At 39.5% G+C, this 15,176-nt stretch overlaps 1 protein-coding gene across 1 annotated transcript in view; it reads right to left on the bottom strand.

Moving 5' to 3' along the window:
* Positions 1–15,176, bottom strand: part of zfhx3b (zinc finger homeobox 3b) — a 402,832-nt gene that overhangs the window by 284,045 nt on the left and 103,611 nt on the right. Inside the window, exon 3 of the mRNA XM_086024981.1 lies at positions 10,312–10,417. The gene's annotated coding sequence lies outside the window, so the exon portion shown is untranslated. The remainder of the gene's footprint in view (positions 1–10,311; positions 10,418–15,176) is intronic.

Genomic DNA, 15,176 nt, shown 5'->3' with positions numbered 1-15,176 from the left:
TGTTTTAATCCGAATAAAATTAAAAGGTGGGTTAGTTCTAATTAGTTGAACCATACAAAAATAGGTGATTGCTGAAGAGAAAAACTACAAGAGGCATCGCACATTAAATCAATCTTTTGCTATGTGTACATTTATGGGATTGATGTAAATGAAGTTGAATGTGGTGCGTGGACTGAAAATTAAAAAGAATGGTTCAAAAGTAAATGTGTGAACTTCATAAAAGATGAATTCCTCTTTTGCAACGACAAGGTTTCTATTAAGAACAGATTGAGAAATGTGTGGCAAGGCATCATTAGAAGTGTCCTGCCGGTAAGATATCCACAACCGCCGCTACTAACATTTTAGAGCACATCTGTATCTTTCGTGGCTTGCTTAAGCTTGAAAGAAGCTCCCTGAGGGCGCCTTCATTTCCCCACAAACTCCCTTCGAGGCTGCGCAGGTTAACGTGTCCAGTTTGACTACCTGATCAATAGCTGTAAAAGCATTCATTGCGCCAGAGAGACAACTTTGGTCCTACAGTTGCAAGTAAGGTCAAATTCAGCCAATCTAAGGACACATATGGAAATTTTACATCCGCAGCGTTATTTTGTTTTTTTTCAAGCGCTATCAGATAGCTGCATGAAAAGGCGATGAAGTCGGCTGCAGGGAACTACCAAGTGGCCTTTCTGTACCTCCTTTGTTCTTCGGGGAAGAGGTGAAGCGAGTACACGCGCACGCATCCCCAAAATGTCCCCCGAATGCTTCCTCGTGGCCCCTGAGTGGGAGTGTGTAATCCGCCCTGGCAGAGTGCTGGCTAATGGGGAGTGTGGGAGGGGGTGGGGGGGGGGCCACGCCTTTGAGATGTATTCATGTGCGTGGCGTGGCGCTCAGACCCAGGGTGACACTCCTTCATTCGTGCCGCCTCAGGCCAGGATTAGGCGAGCGGGCAGCCTGGCGAAGCTGGCCGTAATGCGGCATCATTTTCATATTAAGCTCATCTCTTCTCCACGAGGCTGACGGTGGACAGGCCTCCTCTCTTTGCTGCTCAAATTATACTCAATTATTGGGGAAAGGCCAGGCCAGGGGACGTCACCTAACCTTCACCATCTGTTAGGTTCAAAGACACAGCACTCGGCCAGCCAGCCTGTATCCTGCAACCCCCAACCCCACCCTCCACCCTGTTACCCTCCCCAGCCCTCCACCCCACTTCAACCTTTCTGCCTAGGCCTGCTCCTACTCTATACGCCTCTACACACACACTCCATCCGTCGCCCCAACTATCTTCCCCTGATTGGCCAGTCAGCCCAATCTGGACACAGCTGGGAAGTGCATGTGCACAAGGCGCATTAAGGGAGAAAAGGTTATGTCACGCTCCTTCAACAAGATGTGAATATTCAAAAGTACACACGCGCAGGGGTTAAGTCCATGTCCTCGGGATAGCAGCATAAATTCATGTGCTGCTTTTTTAAAAGTATAATTACATTGAAGAGGAAGATTTTAAAATTTGTCTCGAGGACAGCTTTATTTCCTTGAGTTTTAACAGCTAATTTTAACGAGATTTACACTAACTAAACACAATCTTATGTTACATAATACACTGATATAAAAAATCCTGTGTAATGTTAATTGATTGTGTGTTAATGTAACGATATTTTTATATCAAGTATAGTCGTTAGTGTAGGACTGTACTTTATCCTACTGAGAGTTGTTTCGATATGTAAACAAAACATTACACCCAGATATCATTATGAGGCCACACTTCCGAACTACAACGACAACAATAAACATATTGTTCAGTTCAGTGCTTCTCAAACATGTACAAGTAGTAACTAAAAAATACTTGGCTGTCAAAGTACCATCATCACGACCAACATTAAAATACAGTGGCGTAGTAGGCCTAAATGTTTATCAAAAACAAGACTGGCATTCTTCCTGAACGTATATTTAATATCATTTTAAGCCATTGTAACACTTCAGTTAAGTACTACAGGAAAATGAAAAAATACATTTGAATGATTTAATTAAAATGTATTAAAAGTTACATAAAAATTGTACCTGAATAAATGTATTTAAAAAAATAATAATAAAAAGACTACTTGAAGATTAAATGCAGCTGTATCCAAATTAAAAATTTAAAAAGTAAAATTTAACTTAAAGGTTAAAAAAATACAACGAAACTATACATAGGCTAGGACTGTGCAATGAATTGAAATTCAATTGCAATTACAATTTTTACACTCCACGATTACAAAATTGGCATAATCGTAAAAAAATGATTAGTATGCATTTATATCCAACGCGAATTTTATACGCAACATTTATATCCAATGTTTGTCTCCACATTGAAAGCATACTTAATTTTATACATTTGCATTTTTATTTTATTTTATACTAACTCATTTTATAAATTTTGTTTGGTCCAAAAGAAACTTACATAATTATAGTGTTTCAAAGAAATATATTGTCATTGTTATTTTGGGCCATAAACCAATGTTGTTTTATTTTGTTAAAATACAACACTATTTTTTTTAGGCTAAGGGTATGTGAACATTTTTTTGTATTTGTGCTTGTTAATATAACAGCAACATTTCCCTTAATTGTTTTCATGAATTACTCAGTGAAAAATGCTTGAATTCCAATCCTTCATTTTGGGTTTGTGCAGGAAGCAGTATCATCTGGTGTTGATGGTTGGGCCTGTACTCTACTGGGTGCCATTTTAGGTTTTAATAAAAGATGCCTATGTGAGATATCCTTTTAGTGCCTTAGTGAAATATAGTTTTTTTAGTCTTTGCTTACCTGTGCGGGCTAACTTGTCGTTAATTAAACATTCATCTATATTTGAAACTGCACTTCTGAAATATTCACGAGCTCTTATTTCTGCAATGGCGAATGCACCTCTTAATAATGCAGGTGCTGTTTTCTGTTTGTTTCCAGCCTGTGTGTTTTAGCAGCTCCACTGTGTCCATTTGGGCTTTGCAGCTTGTCTGCCCACTCAGAGGCCCCCGATGGCAGGTCATCTGGCTTTGAAAATAACTTTTAATAAGGCTGCTGAATAATAGATGCGCTGTTGGCTAAAATCAAGCGGAGAGGAACGCGGCTGAGGACAGCAGGTTGTGGAGACAGACAGCGAGCAGGGCCCAGACGCTTCCCTCTCCTCCATCATCAACAGCCTACCTCAGCCCCTCGCCAGACTCCCTCAGGTCAGAGGTCATGGACTTGACCTTGTGGCCCCAGCAGAGAATGTTCTCTTGATTCGAGGTATAATTTGGGATTTATTCAGGGGGAGAAGACCCCATCTCAGGCTGCTCTATGCCTCATTATCCAAGACTCCTTTTTGGTCTCATCAGCACAATCATCACCTTATAAGCATGGAGTTTAAAGGTAGTACTATGTTTTGTCCAATTTTGCATGACAATGATTACAATATAATCTTTGGATCTTTCTTTCCATCATAGCAGACACAAACATGTTATTTTTTTTCTTCAAAATGAAATTTTTGGTCTGACTATAAATCAGGCCAGTTACTCTCAGGGACCCAATCAGGAGATATATATATATATATATATATATATATATATATATATATATATATATATATATATATATATATATATATATATATATATATATGTGTGCTATAGATAGATAGATAGATAGATAGATAGATAGATAGATAGATAGATAGATAGATAGATAGAATAAAATCACATTTGACACATTGACCATATTGTCATGTTTGCGTCTTATCTATACATGAAATTATCATGATCATCCTCATTTCCGTCAAAATCTGCTCTGAAATGACAATTGTGTTTGTAATTATATATTGTTTAAGTGAATTTTTTTCAATGATTTTTTTTAACAGATTCACAAATGGATGGTAATGATGAAAAATGTGGCTTCCAGTCTTTGTATGTAGGTGATCAAATAGTTAATTGTGTTATTTAATGCAATGTAAAATAGGATGCATAAATACTATTCACAGTCACACTAAGATATGGTATCTATTTTTTCTAATTAATGACTATTTAAATTAAAGCAACAAGCACCTCCAAATGACGTCAAATGCATAGATTTATTGCTCCTATTTCCCCATGTTTTTTACTGCAGTAGAAGGGAAAGTACTATTCTAATTTTCAACAAGATTTTTTTGAAAGAGAACACGCTTGCGGCCTATATAGCAGCTAAGCTTTTCAAATGCTTGTCACTTACAGTATAAAGTGGAGTGATAGCTTTCATATGCAAGCTAAAAAGACTGATCATTGCTATATGCGCCTCCCACTAAGTGGGTCCCTGTGGAGGACAATTTGGGAGAGATTTTCGCCTGATATGAAACAAGCCTGCATGCATTAATATTACATTACAAGGCAGAGTATCACACAGAGAGCTTTTTTGCATGCAGGTATGAAAGAGCTTCTCATCGACGTTAATATTACGCTCATCAAAGAAACGCGAGGAAACGAGTAAAATTAGGTGTTTTTTTTTTCTTTTTTTTTTTTTTTTAGCTTTTATTTAGGATATGATTCAAATGGGCAGCATGGGCAATAAAATGCGTATTTAGGTCACACAAGAAAGAAGACACATGCCGCAGGAAAGGCGCCTCAAATGTGACACGCATGGCCGGCCAGGCGCGTGCACACACACGCGCACGAGAATATGACAGGTGCAAGGCTCTGTTACACTCGTACAGATGAATGTGCACGCGCGCACGATTTGTCCTCTATTCTGCTTGGGAAATGTAAAAAAAAAAAAAAAAAAAGTAATAATAAAAAGAAATAATAATACATTAATAAATAAATAGGAGCACATGTTAATTGTACTGTGTTTGCCATACAGTGGGCATCATGCAGCGTATAAGACACACACATAAACACGCACACTCGCGTGTGCACAAATATATCCACGCGTGTCACAAAAGGCGCCTCCGGGAGGTCGACGCGTGCGTCCGTGCCAAAATGTGTCCCCTCTCATTTGAATGTGAATGCTCCCTGCATGCACGCAGAGCTTTCCGCCTTCCCAGGGCCCAAACGCATACACTCACAGACACACACACCCACACTCACACGCACACACGTCTGCGTGTTTTTTCAATTAGTGCCACCTCCTCCCCTTCCAAACCTCCGCCCACCCTTCAGCATCTAATGGGGGCTAATTGGGCATCATTGCGGATTAATAGGCTGCGTTAATTGGCTCACTGCAGAGGGGGGCACCAGTGTAGGAATTTGGCAAGAGATGCGATTGGGAGTGACATGTTTATTCCGTCTCTTTAGCATTCATCATATTCTAATAGGACACTTGTTTGCATGGATGGGATAATTAGGATCATTAAGGCAACAGGCTGGCAGCTGAAAATAGGAGAAAAAAAACGCACTTCGTGTGCTGTTATTAATTTCGTTATGACAACATTCTAAGAAAAACAGCATTTAAAAATATATATATATATATTAGTAGTGCTGGTGCCGAGGCCTTGCACGTGAGTTTTTTTTTTTATATGTAATGCGCTCCTTTCGTCCAAGTAGTAATGCAAGTAACCATTTAAATAAACCAATTTTTGGCAGCACTATATATTTAAACATTTTATCCATGTGTGTTTATCGTCATGTTTATGTTATTAGCATGACATTTTATTCAAAGTATTACAACAAATAATACATCATCATAACAATAATAATATTGATAGTACTTTGCAATAATTAAATGCACAGAGAACTTATTTTTTGTTTGTTTGTTTTGTTTAGTTTTTTTGGATGACCAAACATGACATCATCGCAATAGCGACATTTAATCTCGAGGCCTTACAGGCAAATGTGATACATGCAACAATGCAAATAGAAACATCGATGCAGGATGTAAGTGTATATTACTGCAATGAAATCCGTTTGATCAACAATCAATCAGCATTTGTGAAACCAAATCCAGTCCTGGCAAACTTACCACTAACAACTACAAATGCACCTTGACGAGAAATGGCCCCAAACATGCTCCTGTACACGTCACCGTTATACAGTAGCTACTGCATATGTTATAGGAACAACGCACTGCAGACCAGCCAAATTATAGTGTTGTTACATGTGAAATCATACTGCAAAATGTCAGTAGAGCTAACAAAAAAAATCATGAAAATAATTAATACAAAAAAAAAAATACCAAAGAGACACTTATGTCAGCACAAGAGTGACAGCAAGGTTGCAGCAGTGCATGGAGGCATATGGCTCTAAGCTGAGCCCCCCCAGACCCCTACTTTCTTAAACCCCTTCTCAGCCGGCGCCGCCCAACCACACGTCCCCCCCACCCTCCCCACAGCCCACCCTGGTGAAGTTCAAGGTCTCTGCAGTGAGTGACACACACACACACACACACACACACACACACCCACACACACACACACACACTCACACACACACAGCCTCGTAAAGCATTTTTAAAATCATGTGTACATTTACTATTTAGCTTTTAATACATTATTAATTATTTATTTATTTATATTATTTGTTTTATAATTAAATTACTGTTATCATAATTGATCTAAAATTGGTAGCCATACTTTCAGTACGTGATGATCCCTGGAAATTATACTATGATTTATATTTAGGTTTTAAATATAATATACATGCAGTCAAATACCTATAATTCGGAATTAGGTATATAACACAGCACTATAAAGCAATGATTGCAGTAAAAGGCCCGCCAGTCTCATTTGCACGACTTTATGATCAAATTGTCACAATAACTTTTGGATCAGGTAGCAAATCATTGGCCAAATAACATAATTGCTGAAGTCATTTTGGATCATTATTGGAAAACAAGAAAAAAATATATATAAATGATACAACAAACATGAATAGGCCAGTTACCTGAATTTAACTTTTGCGGATTACCATGACCTGGATGACTGACAATCTATGCAGAGGTAATGAAGAAAAAACAAAACAAAACAAAAACAAACAAAAAAAGCACACATTTTTGGTACTATATATTGTGAACAGTATCAACTTAGGATATTGTCTTACTTGGCTAACAAAATGGGTAAAAGTGATCAAACTATTAGTAAGAATGGCTATAACAATTGTAAGACTTGAACAATAATGTGTTACTATATGCTATTAATAACCATTATGATTTGTGCTCAGATTAACTCCTTGTGGATTTTCGAATCATCACTTTTCGTAAAATAATGGTCTAACTCAAAATTTTGACCACACGAAAATGTGGGTTTTTTTTGCCTTAAATGTCTTGTGATGCTGGTCACCTCTGCTAAAATCGTCTACATCCTTAGATAAACAGATCATCCAAATTATAGACCTCAAATAAAAATGATAATAAAATAATGAGTATTTGGTTCAGTTGTTGTATGTTCTGAAAAAACTGAGAAAAAAATGACTAGAAAGACCCTAGAAAGGTGACAAAATGCTTAAAGTCCATTTTAAAACACATGCCAAACAAATACAATTCACGCAATTTATTTGATGTACTTTCAAGTGCTGTGAAATGATGTCACTCACATCAAAACTATAGATTTGTAATTCAGGTCAACTCAAAAAGTCAATTTAGCTCCTTTCCCATTCATTTAAAGATTTCACTTTGTCTTATGTTGTGTGTGCATAACAATTTCTGAGAAGAAATCAGGTAGTATGATATTAAAACGAAAGCAAATGAGGCACACGCATACTTGGAATCACACTTTGCAACTGCAAAATAAAGGTTTATCATGTACTAGGATTTAATAATTCACATATTCTATTCCATGTGTTTGTAATGATGACTAATAGTTTCATTTGTGTGTGTATGTGCGAGATGGAAGGACCATAAAGCGCCAATCAAAGTTCAAATGTGATTCTTTGTCAATGCCGAATGAGGACGGGCGAGACAAGAAAGCGACAAGGGTGAGGCAATGATGGAGGAGCGAGAGGATGTTAGGTGGTCCCAGGTGTGTGTAATGACATCAGAGGGGCGAGACATCCTGCACGTGCACACTGGAGTAAGAGATCCAGTTTCCTTTACAAGGTCTCTTCATGAGAGCCAGGTCACGGCCATTCGCCTCCTCCTGACACGTAATTGCTGATATTGATTATAGGTTATCATATGCTGCGAGCCATTTGGAAGATAATGCTGCAGGGGTTAATTTGTCAGCCATTAACATCCAGCTTCGCTTCATATGAACATGTAAATTAAGTTTAGAACAACTTGGTAATGGGCCACTTAGCCTTATCTAATAAAAGGAAATGGATTTAAGTGCTACAACACCTTAAACGGCGACAGTTGAAGCGCATTTGGAAAAGGTTGGGATTTCGGAAAATCTGCCATTTTGCCTCCAAATCAAAGCCCTTCTGATGCGTTCTATATGGCGGCGCTTTTCGCACATACCAGTGCTGACCCTTGCCAAAAATATCCTCCACGTAGAAAAACGAGAGTGGCATTTTCAGGAAAGGCCTTTTCCCTTTTCACCGAACTGTGAAAGAGCGGCACGCAGGCAGAATGCAAGTCTGTCAGAGCGCTGAAATGACCGCTTCAAAACCATGAAACACATTGCAGCTGTTTCGAGTATTTGAGGTCTTTTGAGTTGAGTTGGCTCGCGAGACAGATGCAGTGCAGTTGTACGCCACAGCAAACTACAATCACCGTGAAAAACGTGAAATTAACATTTCTGACTGTCAATCAAAACTCAGCAATATTGTCTATGTAAAGGCGTAGGTTGTGTACCGGAAAAAACGTCCAGTGAGTTTATGCACGCATTCAAGCAGCAAATGTGCAAAAATGGATTGACGAACATAGCCTTAGAGTTGGTAATAAATTGTGTATATTAAAATAAGAAGTCAGTAGCCTAATTGTACAACTGGCTCAGTCATTTTTAACGTACTTTAACATATAATGAATAAAAAATGCCAAGGTGCTTGCTAAAATTGTCTTTTCTTGATCCCTGCGTCATCTAGGTCATCCTCAGGGGTTGAATGCAGGTAACTGGTTACACGTGTTGTGATATCTCCCGTTTCCCGAAAATGTTCAAAAACAACTTGGTCAATTCCGCCAAAATATAGTCATTAGAATCTCTTGAAAATAAACACTGACATTTGCAGCCCTTATGCTGGGTCAACATGCGTTGTCAAATATGTTTGCAAATGTAAAATTTCAGCAATCCCCTCAGGGCATACAATGAAGCAAAACGTTGAAAAGCCGTCAGACAGATTTAACTGCCTCACAATCATCACGCTTGTTCACACATTTCTTTTTTCCCCGCCCTTTCTTTTCTCAGCAAGGAATCGCACATCAAATACACAAAAATCACAGAAGAGAGAAACGCGGTAACCTTTGAGAGAGTCGATCAGAGGTGCACAAGCACCTAGTACAGCCCAGAGCAGTAAAGACAACCCACTTGTACTTCAAAAACATGACATTTGCCACCTCAGAGCACCAAACATGTCTCTCTAAGTCTACACCTGTAAACCTGCAAACCCACACAATGTAGATCAAGAGCTTTCCTTGCTCAAGCAAACACTATTAAAAGTTACACAGTAGCCGGCCTCGGCCTATGTGTGTGTGTGCGGGTCTGTGATAGGGCTGAACAATTTAGAAAAACAATTTACTTGAGATTTTTTCACTCAATATTGCCATTGTCGTTTCATGTTATTTTATTTTATTGTTATTTTTTCAAGGTCATCTTCCCATGTATGTATGAGAAACACAAGCAATAGATTACGGTAATGTGTATTACAGTAAGATCTATTATGAATAAGTGTTTTGTTGTTCGAGGTTAGCTTACGTTAAAATAAATACAAATTAACCATGAATTAATAGGCTATCTACTTCAAGTAGAATTGTTAACTTACTAAACACTTTCCTCTTTTAAGCGTTCAATTCAACAACTTCACAAAATTCCACCAAACAAGTGTGGCGTGAACATAAGTCAGTCATAAACTAGATTAAAACAATGATGCAAAACAGGTCAGTGGCTGTATCACTTCAAATATTCATGTTTCTCGAAACAAGAATATGTAAACGTATGATATACAGTTTGTGGACTGCACTTATTACGCACTGAACCTTTCTAAACACTATAAAAAGAAATAAAATATATGTGTGTATAATAACATAAAGCCGGATTTAAATTTGAGTAATTGTTCAGCCCTAGTCAGTGAGAGAGAAAGAGAGAGAAGGAGAGAGAGAGAGAGAGAGAGAAAGAGAGAGAGAGAGAGAGAGAGAGAAAGAGAGAGAGAGAGAGCGGTAGAGAGATAGGGGGGTAAAAGAAGTGTGAGTGAGCGCTGGGCAGCAAATCAGTCAGTCAGAGAAACACAGTTGTTGGGTATCACCGGAAAAGAAAAAGGAAGGCCTGCATACCTGTTTGCAGCAAAGTGACGGTGAGGTCAGACCTCCATGCGGGCTGCGTTAATTATCCTCCCGGAAAGATGCTAGCTCCGGCGTCATCTCTCCCGAGGTGGCGCTCCTACTATCCCACGGTCGGAGGATGGAGGTGAGCGGGAGGAGAGAGGAGGGAAGAGAGCGAGTCAGAATCAGCGGCAGGCCCATGCACGCCATGACTGGCCCACGTGAGATTGATCGTGCACGCTAAGGCCTCTGCGGCGAAAAGGGGGGGAACTGTCGGGAGAGCGGCGCGCTTTGTGTAGCCCGGGGACACGGCGAGTCCCACGCACCGTCACGCGCGCACGCTTACGTGTCACACAAGCTCTGTTAGCATTTGAGCTAACACAAAAAGAGTGATGAAAAGTGGGCCGCGTGTTTGTATGTCATCATCCGAGCTGATGGAGGCCCTCATTAGCATTCACTGACAACCGCCTGCACATCTGCTCTTTAATATATGTGTTAGCTCACGGGGCAGCTGAAACCGGACAGGCAAATAAAAAAGGTCAGAAGTCTGGCCGGGAGAAGGGGAGAGGATGGTGATTACAAACAATGGACTATGAAAGAGATGCATATGAGTGGTGGCAGTGCGCCTGCATGGCCCCTGAACCTTTGGGGGGGTTGGCTGCAACTAATCTCATGAATGCCTTATACACATAGACACACACTCACACACAAACACAAAGGTAATGCAATGGCTGAAAAAACAACAGTCATAAAATCTTAAAATGATATTGAAAGTAATGAGGTAGCATATGGTGGCATTGAACTCCACTCACTTCGCAACAAGCAGCAGTTTGGCAGATAGTAAACAATTATTCATTCATCCATTCATACCAGGTTCCATTGCCCTTTTAAATAGTATGGCATAACACTGTATACTTTGCATATGGTTTGTGTGTGGGTGTATTATTGATGTTTTTTTTTGTTTTTTTTTTTTATGTTGACTGCCGGCTGTAAAAGGAATTGCCCCTTGGGGATAATAAAGTTCACCTTGACCTTGATTATTCAAAAAAAAAAGACTTCAGACTTCAAGCTCTTGATTCCCACTCCCAGTTGAAGTTTACTGTCAAGATAAACAAAGAAAATTGCTCATTGTGTATTAAAAAATCATAGCTTTGCCTTAGCAAAGTCTGTTTAGCTTAATGCTAACAAACAAAGCAAAATGCAATTGACAAGAAAATGAATAGCATCGATGTTACGGTGTTATAATCATCAGGCAAAAGATATTTGAATACTAACAGCGGCACGGTACATGTAAAGAGATAACACAGGGGGACAAAATTTTTGTTGAGGTAGGCAACTGTTTTTAACTCCTTTTTAAGTGCGGAATCCAAAACTGATCTCAGTTAATCTTATCTGATCACATCACGTTTTTCGGCAAAAGGATGCCCGTTTTCTAAAAAAAAAAAAAAAAAAGGCCAAGTATGTAAATAAAACACTAAAAACTTGCAAACTTTGAAAACTACATAAAATTTACATTAAAATGAAATGGAACTTACAACCGTATGGCAATGGTTACATGGGTAAGAGAAAATCCAGCATCCTCTTAATTCCAGCTATACTAGCTTTCTGTTTGCAGATACTGATAGTACTGAGCTATTGGCAGCTGCACACATCTTTCACCGCACTGCCCCAATTGTGACTGTATGACCAAGTTGCCTCGTAGCTGTAGATGAGTCCGATCGTTATCAGGTCTCATTACTACAGTCTTACTACAGCTAATCAGTGGAATTTTGCTTATCTGGTAAGTTGTGGAAAAAAAAGTTCATGTGCTGGAAAAAAAAACTGACTGCAATTTTGGAATCAGCAATTTTAGTTTAAATTAGCATAAAACTAACTCAACAGAATATTTTTTTTCAAACGTGTGTGTAATGTAACAATACACTCAGGCATGTATTTGTTACTCCCTGCAAAGAACGACTAATATTACTGCAGCTTACTAAGGCACTTAGTATTTTTTTTTTTTTAGGGGGCACCTATCAACCGTTATTCACAGAAACCCCTGGCATATGTGCTTCTTTTATTTTTTTAACCAGTCCTGTGCTTTTTTGTGTAGGTTTTTTCCCCTCGCCCCATTTTCCCAATTATAAGGCCTAGATGGGTCAATTCGATGTTGGCCAACTGCGACTGACGCTTACCCGCTGTGGCGTCAGGCAGACTGTCGGCATGTCAAGATGGAAAAATACACCGCAGAGACAGACAGCTACGCTGGCCATTAAAGTACCGTCTGCGCATGTGTGAGATGTAATACCCTTCCTTACCATCGGCGGCGGTAGTCACCATTTCTCATGGTTAGAAAAAGCCAACCGGAAAGCTATTGGCCGCTGGCGGATTATAAAAACTTAAACAATGCATTCAGCTATATTTTTGCTAACGATGAACTCCCCTCCAAAGCAAACCTTCACGTTCTTGACACAGTATCATAAAACATGCCATTGTTACAGCAGTTACATTGTCAACCCTCGCTCTTGTACTTGTAAGAAGATTAAGGCAGCGAAGGTGTGCTCAGTGTTTATCTGCATTTGTTACTTTAGTGCTCAGTGCGCTGATTTGCAAGCTAGCAGTCAACATGTCACGACTCAAGACGCCGATTCAACATGCTGAAATGCCCACCAGACGCTTCCTGACGAGGTCCGATGTTACGACGGCGTTCGCTACATCAATCAGACTGCGCAATCCGACGTCAGATTGGTGTATCTAGGCCTTCAAAAGACGGTCAATTCACAGATTTTTCAGGTGTTTAAGTCATGCGCACCAGAAGGAGCAGCACAATGTCCATTGAAATTGAAGCAAAAAAATGTGGCAAGAACTGTCTGATTCTTGACATCTGTTTAATTATGTCATTACTCTATGATGTTATGAATTGTAATATTATGCATATTATTTTATTTGTTTGAAAAAAAAAACAATCCAAACACTTATGTTTGAAATCCCAAAGAAGCCATGGGTTTCTTTTTTGGATTTCCACTCCTATTATCGGTGGCAGATGATTTGAGATACATGTGTTTTCAGTTGGTTGAATTTATCCGGTGACCACATTCATACCTCAAAACACCACTGCATATGTATTTGGGCTTCCTAGAGTTGCCATCACTTATTTGAACGTAATTTTCTTATTTTAATGAATTATTTGACTGCAGCCGTCCATTACAAGTCAAATAAACATGAGACCGGGGACATACAGGCAGCAGTGATGATGTTGAAAATCAATTTGCATTGCATTAAGGAAATATAAAGGGCAGCAGTTGAGTTCTCTACAGCTTAGAGAAATCACATTTCCCAAATCATCCATCGCATTCAGCCATCCTCTCCAGTCTGCCTGTCCCAGTATGTAGATTGATCCAGATGGACACGATGCCTGGACCTCCAGTCGTCCCCCATAGACCCCCTGGCTGAACTTGACCCCCAGTCCTACAGATGGGAAGGAGGAACCTTCACCTTTGGTGAACCCTGGGCTGTCACACCCTCACCCCCACTGCACCATCCGCTATCCTTTCGTCGCAATCGCATTGAATTCATGGCTCATTCCCAGCAGCCATCATCTTGGATACCTGATCAATACTGGGGAATTATCACAGGAGGCTTCCTCAAACAGTGTCAACACGCAAGCGTTGACCACAGAGAGCGTGTGTGATCACTGGGGTGGAAAGGAGCCGTGACCGAGTGGTGGAGCCTTAGAAGACGGCGAGCCCCTTGCAGAGCCTTAGGGGGGTGGTTTGTGGGTTTGACCGTCTGTCTTGCTGAGCATGCTGGGCCACAACTTAAAAGAATATCAGAGGCATTTTAAACCTGACACAAGCAAAACCCTCTTCCTCCTCTCTGCACTGTCCGTACATATCTTCACACATGCAAATAATTTTTTTCACCAATACATAATTCGCCAAGCACTCCGGCTTTCTCCCACATGTCAAAAACATGCATGTTACGCTAACGACAGTCTCCAAATTGTCCATAGATGTGAATGATTGTTTGCGCCCTGTGATTGACTGACAACCCGAAGACCCTGTTGAGAACAGGTGCAATAGAAAATGGAGGAATATATAAATGATGGTATTAACTCTGTAATGTGTCATTGCATCTATGAACCGTGGTAAGAAAATGATCTTTCCCAAGAAATTCCCATGTTTGAAGCATACAATTGCCCAAAATGTCTTAGGCCTGCAACACACCGAGCGAGGCACCGAAATGCAACAATTGCAAAATAATTACAGTGGGTGAGTTTGAGGCTCCGCATTTATATTATTTATTTATATATATATATATATATATATATATATATATATACACGAGAATTACCTCTGATTGATCTACAGTTTTATCTAGCTTCTTTAAATGGTGGTCAATAGAGAGAAAAGGGTGACTGAAAGATTGTTTTATGAAGTAATAAGGTTAAAATTTTACTCACATTATCCTGCTTGCCCTCCTTCTGTTCCATTTTCTTCCACCTTTTTATTTTTAAGTAGAATTTGAAACATTTATATTGCTCTGGTTAAGAGTAAACGAGCTGAGGGCAGATCTTCTTTTAAAAATATAAGTTGAAGAGACTAGAAAAGACAAGTAGTATGAATCTGGGTGCGTTTTGGGTTTTAGTCATCTTTAATCAATTCTGTGTTTCTGCACCAGGGGAAAAAGAAGTGTCAGATGAAACAGCTGAGTATTTTTTTTCGCCTCAAACCCAGTCTTGGAGATTGGAAACTTAAAAGGAGCGTAAAAAGATATCTTCTTACCTTTTATTGTCATTGTTACAGAGTCCTTGCTCATCTTGCTTTTGTTTGCTGGTTTAAGTGAATTTCCACCTTATTTGGACAAATAAGGCATTAACCATGTACATTTTCCAAGGC

This window comes from Filicampus tigris, chromosome 3 (assembly GCF_054856515.1).
Source record: "Filicampus tigris isolate MCC_2025a chromosome 3, RoL_Ftig_1.0, whole genome shotgun sequence".
Classification (NCBI taxonomy): domain Eukaryota; kingdom Metazoa; phylum Chordata; class Actinopteri; order Syngnathiformes; family Syngnathidae; genus Filicampus; species Filicampus tigris.
Note: the sequence above shows the minus strand (reverse complement) of the source record. Positions and strands in the feature narration are given on the sequence as shown.